Raw genomic sequence first — 12,398 nt, 5'->3', positions numbered from 1 at the left:
ATCAGCTCGTCTACCTCTCATTGTTGTATGGGGGCACAGACCAAGCCTTGAGGGGAGCATATTCTATTATATCCCTGACTTGTGTAGTTGGTGGACAGGCTTTGGGAAGTCAAGGTGAGTTATTTTCTGCAGGATTCCTAGCCTTTGAACTGCTCTGACAGTTTTTATATGGCGAGTCCAGTTCAATTTCTAGTCAATGGTGACCCCCAGGATGTTGATAGTGGGGGATTCAGCAATGGTAATACTATTGAATGTCAAAGGGCGATGGTTAGATTCTGTACTGTTGGAAATTGTCATTGCCTAGCAGTTACATGTGTGAATGTTAGTTTCCTCAAGATCTTTAACATCCATAAACTAGAGGAGGCCATTTTCTCCAGAAATATTTATTTCACTGGGCATCCCTGTAAGAAACAAGGACTGGGGGAAGAGGGTTTGGTGGTTGGTTGGGTGGCTGGGTTGGTGTTTGGATGCAGGGGGAGATTGAAGTAACTTCACCAAGTTTGCCTGGAGGGGACAGTGTGAGGATTTCAGGTACTCAACAAAGTGTTGGCCATCTTATATATTCTTAGACAGTGAGACATCGTGCAATGAAACCATGTATAAAGTGAAGCTTGAACGCTGACCGTTAGCTGATAGACATCCATTGTGTCATTACACCACCAGGATAATACATGTGTGGAAATCATTTGCCACACAATATTTTGCTTCCACTATGACACTGAGTTCATTAAGAGAATCTATAAAATCCCACTTACATAGATATTGTTTTCACCAATACTTATCCTTCAGCCAAAGTCATTGAAAGCTCAGCCCAGTTTGCTGTGCACAAATTGGCTTTTTATTCTTTTGCTTTTTCATTTGTGGGGCATGGGCATCATTGGCTCACCAGCATTTATTGCCCATCCCTAATTGCCCGAGGGCAGTTCAAAGACAACCACGTTGCTATGACTCTGGAGTTATATGTAGGCCAGACCAGGTAAGGACAGCAGATTTCCTTCCCTAAAGGACATTAGTGAACCAGATGGGTTTTTCCAAAAATAGAGAATGGTTTCATTGTCATCAGTAGACTCTGAATTCCAGATTTTTTTTGTGGAATTCAAATTCCATCATCTGCTGTGGTGGGACTCGAACGCCGGTCCCCTGAATTTCTGGATTAATAGTGTAGTAATAATACCATTAGGCCATCATCTGCTCCTGCCGTGTTTCATACATCACAACACTTGCTACGTTTCAAAAGTACTTCATGAGATGTAAAAGAATTTGCGATCCCCTGAAATACTGAGCTGCTACAAAAATGCAAGTTTTTTTCTTTTTGGATGGTTTATTTGAGGCATATTTCAATCAGTCCCAGGATTTTGAACCAATTCTTCAAACAACCATCAATTTTATTCAACATTTTGTTTTTCATCTCAGCGTCACAGACTGAAGAGAACCTCTTTCTGTGCCCTCTGCCATCCCTTCATCATGGGGAGGTAAGCATGAGAACCAAGAGGACGATTCTGAGATGGCAGGCATATGAGCTGTTCCCCAACTCTGACCTACATGGGACTCCAGACACCACAGCAATGTGGTTGACACTTAACTGCCCTCTGAAATGGCTCAGCAAGCCATTCAGTTCAAGGGCAATTGGGGATGGACAACAAATACTGGCGAGCTAGTTATGCCCACATTACATGGAATAATTTTGTAATATATAATCTTCTCTAGTGCTTCCATAACCTTTTGTAATATGAGAGTAAAACTGTGCACAGTGCTCTGAGTGTGGTCTCACCCAAGATCTAATAGAAATTTAATAGACTTTGATCATGTGTAAATTCTGGGCACACCACCAGGATCTGGTCCTGCCAATGTACAACCCCAGTGCAGATCTCCCAGCGATGGGGGCTGAATTCATAGGAAATCCAATTGACAGCAGCGGGACTAGAAGATCCTGCCACCTGTCAATGGTGGGCTGCCTCTTGCTGCTGAGAAACACGCTGCGGGGGGTTAGACAGTCTTGGTCTCTATCTCTGTAGAAATGAGCCACACATACGCATATATATTTAGGTTTGCTAATATCCTTCCAGGGAAGGAAAGCTGCCAGTGCTTTCCCTCTCCGGGTCTGTATGTGACTCCAGTCCCACAGCACAATGAAGTGACCTAGAAAGGCACTCTGTTGAACGAGCCTAATAATCACAGAGATTGAACCTTTTGTCCTGCAGCTTGTCACTGCACTGACCTTCTTAGACAGGTGGTTTTTCCCCAAGAAGCAGGTCCATAGAGAGTGCTACTGGCATTAGGTATATGTTTGATAATCGAGCCTGTTATTATTGATGACACTAGAATGTAACTCAGATGCTATTCTATAACCGTGCCATCTCACCATTCCCTCAGTGTCTGATGTGAACTTTGGGGATATAATCCCATTCCCATTTGCCCTTTGTGACAGTCAGAACCTGCTGCCACATAATGAATGAGTTCTGTACCAATCAACTGGACAAACCTGTTATCCCATGTGCTTGTGGGTCAGATATATTCATAGAATTCCTACAGTACAGAAGGAGATCTTTTGGCCCATTGACTCTCTGAAGAGCATCTTACCCATGCCCTCCCTGTCCATTTATCATGGCTATTTTATTTATTTTATTTACTAGTGTCACAAGTAGGCTTACATTAACACTGCAATGAAGTTACTGTGAAAATCCCCCTAACATAACATTTAGGCACTAAGGGACAATTTAGCATAGCCAATCCATCTAACCTGCTCACCTTTGGAAATGTGAGAAGAAACCAGAGCACACGGAGGAAATCCACACAGATATGGGGAGAATGTTCAAACTCCATGCAGACAGTGACCCAAGTCGGGAATCGAATCCGAGTCTTGGAGATTTCATCACAATAAAGCCCCATGACCCTTCACCCCCTTCCCACCCCTCTCCTAGCTGTCATTCGGTGCCCAACACATCCATCCTCCTTGGGCCAAGCTCTTTCCTACAACCAATCAGAAAGTGAACATACTCTTCCTTATCTGTTGGAGAACTCCTGACTTGCAGCCAAGCCATTTCTTTATCTCACCTTTTCAATATTTTCAGAACCAATAAACACAAGTGTTTGAAGAAAAGTAAAAACATGGGTGCTGTTTTTTTAATGCTTTCTCTGATTATATTTTCCTTTCTGGGTTTTACGCGGAGCATTGCTCTAGTACTGAATACTCAATTCCTGGAGATTCTAGCTGAGGCCAATCCTGGAGTGGTTGGCAACAGGCAGGACACATGAGCCAGTTGTTTGTTGTTGTTTCTCCTCCCGTACAAGGCAGACTTTCATCTGATTCCATCGCGAGTTTTACCTGAAACTGGTCGCGAGTCTGTCGCCAGAAGCTTATAACTTGAGGAGGCACTACACTGTATAAAACATGAGTTTCTCCTGCTTTTACTGCCTACCATTGGTGGGTATTGGAAGGATTTTGCACATTGACACAAAACCTGTTTGACTGTATTATGAATGCACCTTCCTTGACCATCAAGTTCTGGGGTAGGACTCAAACCCAGAACCTGTGGCTCAGGGACAGGGATGCTCCCCGTTGTGCCATAAGACCTCCCTTCTGAGCAAACTGCATAGCCATAAATGCCAACAGGATTGCACCTGCTTTGGGGCCTCAGCCTGATCAGTTGTCAGTCATGCTGACCTCCTGCTCAATTTGAAATAATTATTTATAGTTTCCTCTTCCTTGTTTCTTCACTGGGCCTTGGGAGCGGGCAGCTGGAGATGCTTTTATTTGCGGGTTCAACCCGGCACAGGTGGACATTTATTCAGATCTCCTCAAGGAATGGAGGGGAAGAAGGAAGGAACAACCATAACTCACATCACTGGATCAGAGTAAATAGCTGCGGTTCACACTCAGAGGGTAGATGGGACAGGCAATCCAGAGATCAAGGCCTTGTGGAGATCAAAAACCTGAGGCCCACAGTGGAAGGCCAAAGGTACTGAAGCCCCTTGAAGCATTTGAGCTGCCGGTTGGCATGGCTTGTCAGGGAACAAAGAAGGTTTATACATCTCCCTTCAGGTGTTGCAGAGCTTTCTCTATACAAACCTATTCCTGTTTAGCCTGAAGTCCGTTCACTGTGAAAGGTTACATGTTCCAGCCAGGAACACATACTTAAACTGAGTTTACCTCCAGACCCGGCAATGTGTGTTTTATAGTTCGATATTTTCTGGGCTCTATCCAACTGCTACACTTCAATACTGACTGTTTTGTTCGAGCCTGTGCAGCATAGACTTAGATATTTACAGATTTCAGTTATTTTTCTCCCCACAAAAAAATTAAAATTGAGGAAACTTTTCAGGTATTTCCTTGAATATGTTTTCTTTTGCAGTGGATCATGTTGAGCATGACTTTGGGGTATGAGCACAGATAGGCTACACATTAAGCAAAAGAGTAGTGACTTACTTCTGTCTGGGACTGCTCTGTATGCCTCTGTATCAGCTCCTATGCATAGAGTGTATAATGGGTATTAGGTTAACATTTCACTCCATCCTTGTATTATACAGTCCATTTGTATCTCAGTGTCAACTCCTGGACATACTAAATACACATTGGGTCACAGGTTAATAATTCACTCCCATCAGTTCTGTACATCTGCAGTGTATCTCTGTATCAACTTTTCTACATATACAGTACACAAAACACACATGGGGTAAGAGGTTGATAATTCACTTCCACCTGGTACCATACAACTTATGCATGCACACATGCATGTTTGTGTGTGTGTATATGTGTGTGTCTGTGATTGTGTGTGTCTGAGTGTATCAGTGTCTGTTTGTATACCATGTCCGGCATACACTGGATCATTCAAATTAATGATCTGAAAATCATGAATAATTTTCCAATATGTGCTCAGCATGGTCCGGGTCAAATCACTTTTGGGATGGGCGGGAAACATTAACTGAAACTGTTAGGGTCTGGTGCTACGACCCCTCAGGAAGACATTGTTCTGAATCTGTTACACATTGAGCTGTGAGTATGGAATTAGCCCTCACTATGTTTTGGGTTTGTGACAGTCAAAGTGCTCAGCAATAATCAACACACATTACCGAGTACCACAGTTCCAGGTCACAGATCATTGTCCTAGATTCAGAAGCATCCTCCTCCCATTACCCCACATGTGTTGTGGAGTGAGAGAAGATGACCAAAGAAAATGAACTTTGAATGTCAACACTGAGGACCATGTTGAAGAACTGAAGCAAAAATTTCCCAAAATAACAAATCTTTGTACAGAAATGGACATAAATAATGGAGGAAAAGTGAGCTCTACATGTATGTGCGTGTGGATGTACATATACTTGTATTTATGTGCATGTTTACATATGTATGTACATGTTCACAAGTTTAGATATATTCACAGTGGAGCCTGTAAACAAAGCATGCATGTACACATATACATAAACACATGTGCACACATAGTTAAAAGCATACCTGTGAACACAAGTAAATATGTGAACATGCATACATGTGAATGTGTGTATATATATATATACATGAATATGCATACACCCATGTCTGTGCACACATGTGTTCACATGTGTATTCATATTTACATGTTTTTTGCAAGTGTGTATACATAATATACATGAACTTACAAACATACGGAGTAGGTGTAAGCTATTCAGGTCCTCAAGTCTGCTCCGCCATTTAGTAAAATCATGGCTATCTGATAGTAAACTCAAATCTGGACCCTGCCTACCCTGATAAAGTATCACCCCCAGCTTACTTACTACCAAGAATATATCTACCTCTGCTTTAAAAATATCCTCAGTCTCTGCAACAAACCATCTTTTCAGGAAGAGAGTTCCAGAGACACCAACTCCAAAAGAATTTCATCTCATTTCCTTTTTAAATTCACAACACTTTATTTCCAGATTCTCACACAAAAGAAAACATCCTCTCCACATCCACATTGTCAATATCCCTCAAGATCTTTTAATCAAGTTGTCTCTCACTCTTCTAAACTCCAGTGGGTACAAGGCTAGCCTGTGTCCAGTCTTTTCTCATGTTCATATTCACTTGTGTCTGTATATTTACATATTCACATATGTGTGTGCATGAGTATATATTTACATGTGTGTATTTATATGTATGTGTGCACATGTGTTTAAACATGTGTGTACATGCATGCTTTGTGTGCAGGCTGCACTGTGACAATTACACACCTTAACATTCAAATATGAAAAGTAATGAACAGTGGCAGAGAAACCTTTGCCTAGTGAAGTCTGATGTAGCACATCCACCCACATCATCAAGGAGAACAAAGTAGAGGAACCATCCGGAAAACTTAAGGCTCTTTTCTTTTAATAAGTTGCGGCAGCAACAGTAAGCTGGAACGTGACAAGTTGGAGAGAAAGAGGGTCATGTGGATTACTGACTGGAGTCCGAACTGATACAATAGAGATAATATTACTGGGCGTTGCTTGGTGATCTACGTGGCAGGAGGGAGAGTATTTTGGGAAGTCGGGGGTGAATACAAAACATGTCAGCTACAGTACTTTGTTGAAACCGTGTAAGGTTTCTCCAAACCAATTGCATGGAGAGATGGAAAAAAGGTGCTTGTCTGGGAATTAGTTGGGTTGTAGTGTGTTCTCATATTTCATTATCTCTTCCAACCTTCCCCCACCCACTGGCGTCCCTCTGACCCCAACACCACTGGCTGCTGTTTCACATCTACACCAGATGTGTTACAAGTCCCACTTCCTCTGCTGGCTACAGCAGCAGGGATGGAAGGCGAATGAAGTCTGGCTATGATCACAGAGGAAGTCAGTGAAGACTCGATGAGAGCTTTTCACCCTATTCCGTGCACTGAAAGCTTTGCAGAGTGGGCGAGTCTGTCTTTATGGAGCATGTTTGTGTTTCTATTCAATCTTTTAGTAATCATCTGATTGCCGTTGTGAGGAATGTTCCAGAGCCATGATCTCTCCCAGTTATCACATGTGTTTCCTGTCACTATCTGGGAAGACATTAGGTCAGCATTTAAAATTAAATTAAAAAAACAGTTGTTTGGGGTTTTTTCTTGTTTGGTATGCTCCAATTTTAAAAAGGGTAAGGAGTTGATTCTCTGGTTGTGTCCTCCCAGGTGCAAATCGCGCTAGGACTAGTAGGGTAGAGGCCGTAGCATATTTAACTGGATGTATTCACTGGGATTCTCCCTGCACCTGTGTCCCAGTGAAGGTGTAAACCAGATTATCATCTTTAAATGTTTATTTAAATATACAGAATCAGTTTGGAGCCAGATTCTCCTAGCTCCTACAATTCTCTGATCCTCAGCCACAGCAGGAACCCAGAGAGAATCCTGCTGGTCTCCAAAAAGTCATGAGATGCAAACTGGGGTGCTCAGGAACCGCTGAAGCCCAGGTGGTCAGAAGAATGGCCGGGTATTGCCCCAGCAGCGGCGCCAACCTGGTGCATTGTGAAGGGCAAGTCGGAGTCGGAGAGGGGGAAAGGAGGGTGTTCCTGAAGGGGGTACATTTGGTGTCCTAATTATAGGGTGTCACTCACTTGGGGGGGTGCTGATATTGGCAAGTGGGGTGTCTTAATGGGAGTGGGGGGGATGTTCTGTAAGATTGTCTGGAGATCAGGCCGCAAATTAAAAGCATGCCCCAAAATCAAAGGAGCCGACAACGCCAGCACCTTTAGGTCTCCACTCTGAGGAGTATCTAAGTTTGAGAGAATTCAGTGAGAATCTTCCAGGCTCCAACAAAGTGCCGGATCCTCCAGCCTCGCTCGTGGCTGCAATTCTCCAGTCCTGCTGTTGTGAAAGGCGATTTGGCTGAAAGCCAGTGGCGGGGCCTGTGAGACTGGAGCATTCCAGCTCAAATTTCTAATTGTGGAAGAATTGAATTGCACCAAACCACAGGAATTTTAATGGTTTTCTTGTTGGGGACATTTAGGGGATAATCTTACCAGTTCGTCATGCCGAACACTTGGCACGGTGAGCTGGTCAGATCGGGTAAGAGGAGAGAACTCAGGCTGTGTTCTGATGGCAAAATCAGCCTTGTGCACAGGAAGAGCGTGAGGCCGTTTTAAATATTCATGAGCTTATTTAATTGTGATTAGTCAGTCAAGGATGCTATCATCCATGCTCACGTGCCTTCACTGGCAAGGATCATGTATTTGCTGGCAAAACAACACTGGATGAGGATGAAGCAGAGAGACTTCAAAATAACTTAGAGAGTTGAGTGAGTGGGCAAGTACATGGCAGATGCAGTATTATATTGATAAATGTGAAGTTATCCACTTCAGTAGGAAAAACAGAATGTCAGATTATTATTTAATGGTGATAGATTGGGAAATATTGAGATACAAAGGGACTTGAGTCTCTTTGTACACTAGTTATTGAAAGCAAGCATGCAGGTCCATCAAGCAGCTCGGAAGGCAAATGATATGTTGGCCTTCATTGTGAGAGAACTTGAGTTCAGAAGCAAAGATCTCGTACTGCAGTTGTACAGGGCCTTGGTGAGAATACACCTAGAATACTGTGTCAGTTTTGATCTCCTTACCAAAGAGAGGATATATTTGTCAGACTGAGTGCAACAAAGGTTCATGGGTCTGATCCCTCAGTTAGTAGGGTTGTCGTATGAGGAGAGATTGGGTCAAGTGTGCCTGTATTCACTGGAATTTGTAAGAATGAGAAGGGACCTCATTGAAACATATAAAATTCTGATATGGCTGAACAGACGGGGTGCAGGGATGATGTTTCCTCTAGCTGGCACTCTAGAATAAGAGGTCATAGTCTCAGGACGTGGGCTGAACCATTTAGGATTGAGATGAGAAAATAATGTCTTCACTCAGAGGGTGGTGAATCTGTGGAATTCTGTACACAGAAGGCTGTGGGGACCAAGTTACTGAATATATTTAATAAGGTAATTGATAGATTTCTAGATTTGAAAGGCATCAAGGATTATGGACTACGGGAGTTGAGATAGGGTATCAGCCATGATCATATTGAATGGCAGGGCAGACTTGATGAGCAGAATGGTCTATTCCAGCTCCTAATTTTTATGTATCGATGATATATTGGTGGGGCTTGGTAAAGAAGCACAAAGGCAGTGGATGCCTGGGACACCACCCCCTTAAAGTTCCTATCCCAAGTCAATCACCATCCTGACTTGGAAAGATATCCAAATCCTCGGATATTTTTTTCACCGTTGCTGGGTTAAAATTCTGAACTCTCCCCCATAACAGCGCTGTGTGGGTATCACCACATGGACAGCAGCGGCTCAAGGGGTGGACAACAAATGGTGACCTTACCCACAATGCCAACATATCGCAAATGTTAAAACAGAATTGCTGGCTCCAGATGAAAGATCTAACCAGGAATTTTCTTCTAGCCAGAGACCACAGTGTCTGTGGTCACTCCAATTCTACAAGCTCAACACCTCAGCAGATCTGCTGAAACTAGCCAGAGTCTGTGGAAGGAGATGCTGAAGGGGCTCGCTGTTCATTGATTAATGCTCAGTAGGTTAAATACAGTCACTCAGTGTAAAATAATACTGAAGGACAGTGAGAGATTGTGAGGCTGTGCTGTCTGTAGGTGGCTGCAGAGTCATTCTGAGAGTACGGGGCTGCAGAGGGGTGGGAAGTTCAGTGTCGTGGGCGGTGGTGTAGAAAGATTTACCAACAGGCTGTTTTCATCTGATGTTTATCGTCCTTACTTGAGCAGAATGCTGAGGCAAACATTGGGCTGAGATCTGACTGGCTTCTTTGTCCATAGGGATCTAGTTGGGGGCTGCAATCATGGCCTGGCAAAAAGGCCCTGAGATTGGAGACACACCCATCAATATCTCTGCCTCAGCATTCAAACACCAGTATCTTTCTCCAACTCTCAGTCAGGGCAAGTGTCTGTCTCCAAATCTCAATCAGAACAAGTGTCTGTCTCCAAATCTCAATCAGAACAAGTGTCTGTCTCCAAATAAGAACATAAGAACATAAGAACATAAGAAATAGGAGCAGGAGTAGGCCATCTAGCCCTTCGAGCCTGCCCCGCCATTCAATAAGATCATGGCTGATCTGTCGTGGCTCAGTTCCACTTTCCCGCCCTCTCCCCATAACCCTTAATCCCCTCTCTTATCAAGAACCCATCAACCTGCTTCTTAAAAATATTTAGCGAGGCAGCCTCCACCACTTCAACGGGCAGAGAATTCCAGAGATTCACCACCCTTTGAGTGAAGAAGTTCCTCCTCAACTCCGTTCTAAACCGCCTCCCCTTTATCTTGAGGCTGTGCCCCCTAGTCCTACTGTCTTTTTTGAGCGGGAAGAGTCTCTCCACCTCTATCCTATCCATCCCATTCATCATCTTATATGTCTCAATGAGATCTCCCCTCATTCTTCTAAACTCTAACGAGTACAAGCCTAGTTTATTCAGCCTCCCCTCATAGCTCAATCCCCTCAACTCCGGTATCAGCCTAGTAAACCTCCTCTGCACTCCCTCCAAGGCCAAAATATCCTTGCGCAGGTGCGGCGCCCAAAACTGCACACAGTACTCCAGCTGCGGCCTCACCAATGACCTATACAGCTGCAGCAAGACCTCCCTACTTTTATATTCAATCCCCCTCGCTATGAAGGCCAATCTCAATCAGAACAAGTGTCTGTCTCCAAATCTCAGTCAGGGCAAGTGTCTGTCTCCAAATCTCAATCAGAACAGGTTTCTGTCTCCAAATCTCAATCAGAACAAGTGTCTGTCTCCAAATCTCAATCAGAACAAGTGTCTGTCTCCAAATCTCAATCAGAACATATTTCTGTCTCCAAATCTCAATCAGAACATATTTCTGTCTCCAAATCTCAATCAGAACATATTTCTGTCTCCAAATCTCAATCAGAACATATTTCTGTCTCCAAATCTCAATCAGAACATATTTCTGTCTCCAAATCTCAATCAGGACATATTTCTGTCTCCAAATCTCAATCAGAACATATTTCTGTCTCCAAATCTCAATCAGAACATATTTCTGTCTCCAAATCTCAATCAGGACATATTTCTGTCTCCAAATCTCAATCAGGACATATTTCTGTCTCCGAATCTCAATCAGGACATGTTCTTGTTTCCAACTCTCAATCAGGACAAATGCCTGTCTCTAAAACTCAGTCACTCAGGGCTAAACATTTGAAGTTACAAGGTCATGAGGTGGATCAGAAACATTTTTAGACTCTGCCCACACAGGAGGCAGCTATCTGCCCGTCATGTTCATGTCAGCTCTTTGAAACAATTATCCAATTTATCCTCCTCTTTTGCCATGGGTCTCGTAAATTTTTACACAGATTTATCAAAATTCCTGTTGCAAGTTATAACTGAAACTGCTTGCTCCACCTCCTTTCAAGTAATATGTTGAAGATCACAACAATTCATTGCATACAAATAATCCTTTGCATCAATTCTCTGGTGTTTTACCAATTACCTCGAATTTGGTTGCCACTGGAAGCTATTTCTTCACATTGATTTGATCTATAGCCCTTCTCATTTTGAACATCTTGATTTAAATCTCCTGTTAACCTCTCAGCTCTAAGGAGAACAATTCCAGCTTCTCTTATCTTTCCCACATCAAATGCAATTCTTATTCCTCCTGCAAGCTGCCCTTTCATGAAGGCACTGGATACTGCAAAGGCTATGGGGCCTGACAATATTTCTGCAATAGTACAGAAGACTTAAGCTCTAGAACTTGCTGCTCTGCTAGTCAAACTATTCCAGTATAGTTAGAACACTGGCCTCTACCCGGCAATGTGGAAAATTACCCAAGTATGTCCTGTCTACAAGAAATAGTCCAAATCCCACCCGGTCAGTTACCATGCCATCAATCTACTCTCAAAAATCAGTAAATTGATGGAAAGAATCATCAACTGCACTTTCAAGTGGCACTTATTCAGAAATCACCTGCAAACAGTTGCTCAGTTTGGGTTCCGCCAGGGTCACTCAGCTTCTGACATCATTACTGCTTTGGTTCAAACATGAACAAAAGCGCTGAACTCCAGAAGTGAGGCGAGAGTGACAGTCCTTGACATCAAGGCAGCATTTGACTGAGTATGTCATCAACAGCCTGAACAAAACTGAGGTCAATGGAAACTGGGAGAAAACCCCTCTATTGGTTGGAACAATGGAAGATGTCGCGATGGATGGAAGTCAATTGTTTCAGCTCCACAACATCACTGTAGGAGTTCCGCAGGATAGTGTCCTAGGCCCAACCATCTTCAGCTGCTTCATCAATGATTCCCTCTGACCGAAAGGTCAGAAATGGGAATGTTCACAAGATGACTGCACAATGTTCAGCACCATTTGCAACTCCTCAGATATGAAAACAGTCCATGTTCAAATACAGCAAGGCTTGGATAATATTTAGGCTTGGACTGGCAAGTGCAAAGTAACATTTGTGATACCCAA

This window comes from Carcharhinus amblyrhynchos, unplaced genomic scaffold (genome assembly GCF_965287045.1).
Source record: "Carcharhinus amblyrhynchos unplaced genomic scaffold, sCarAmb.v2.hapA scaffold_52, whole genome shotgun sequence".
In the NCBI taxonomy this organism is placed as follows: Eukaryota; Metazoa; Chordata; class Chondrichthyes; order Carcharhiniformes; family Carcharhinidae; genus Carcharhinus; species Carcharhinus amblyrhynchos.
The sequence above is the reverse complement of the archived record's forward strand: the minus strand, read 5'-3'. Positions refer to the sequence as shown.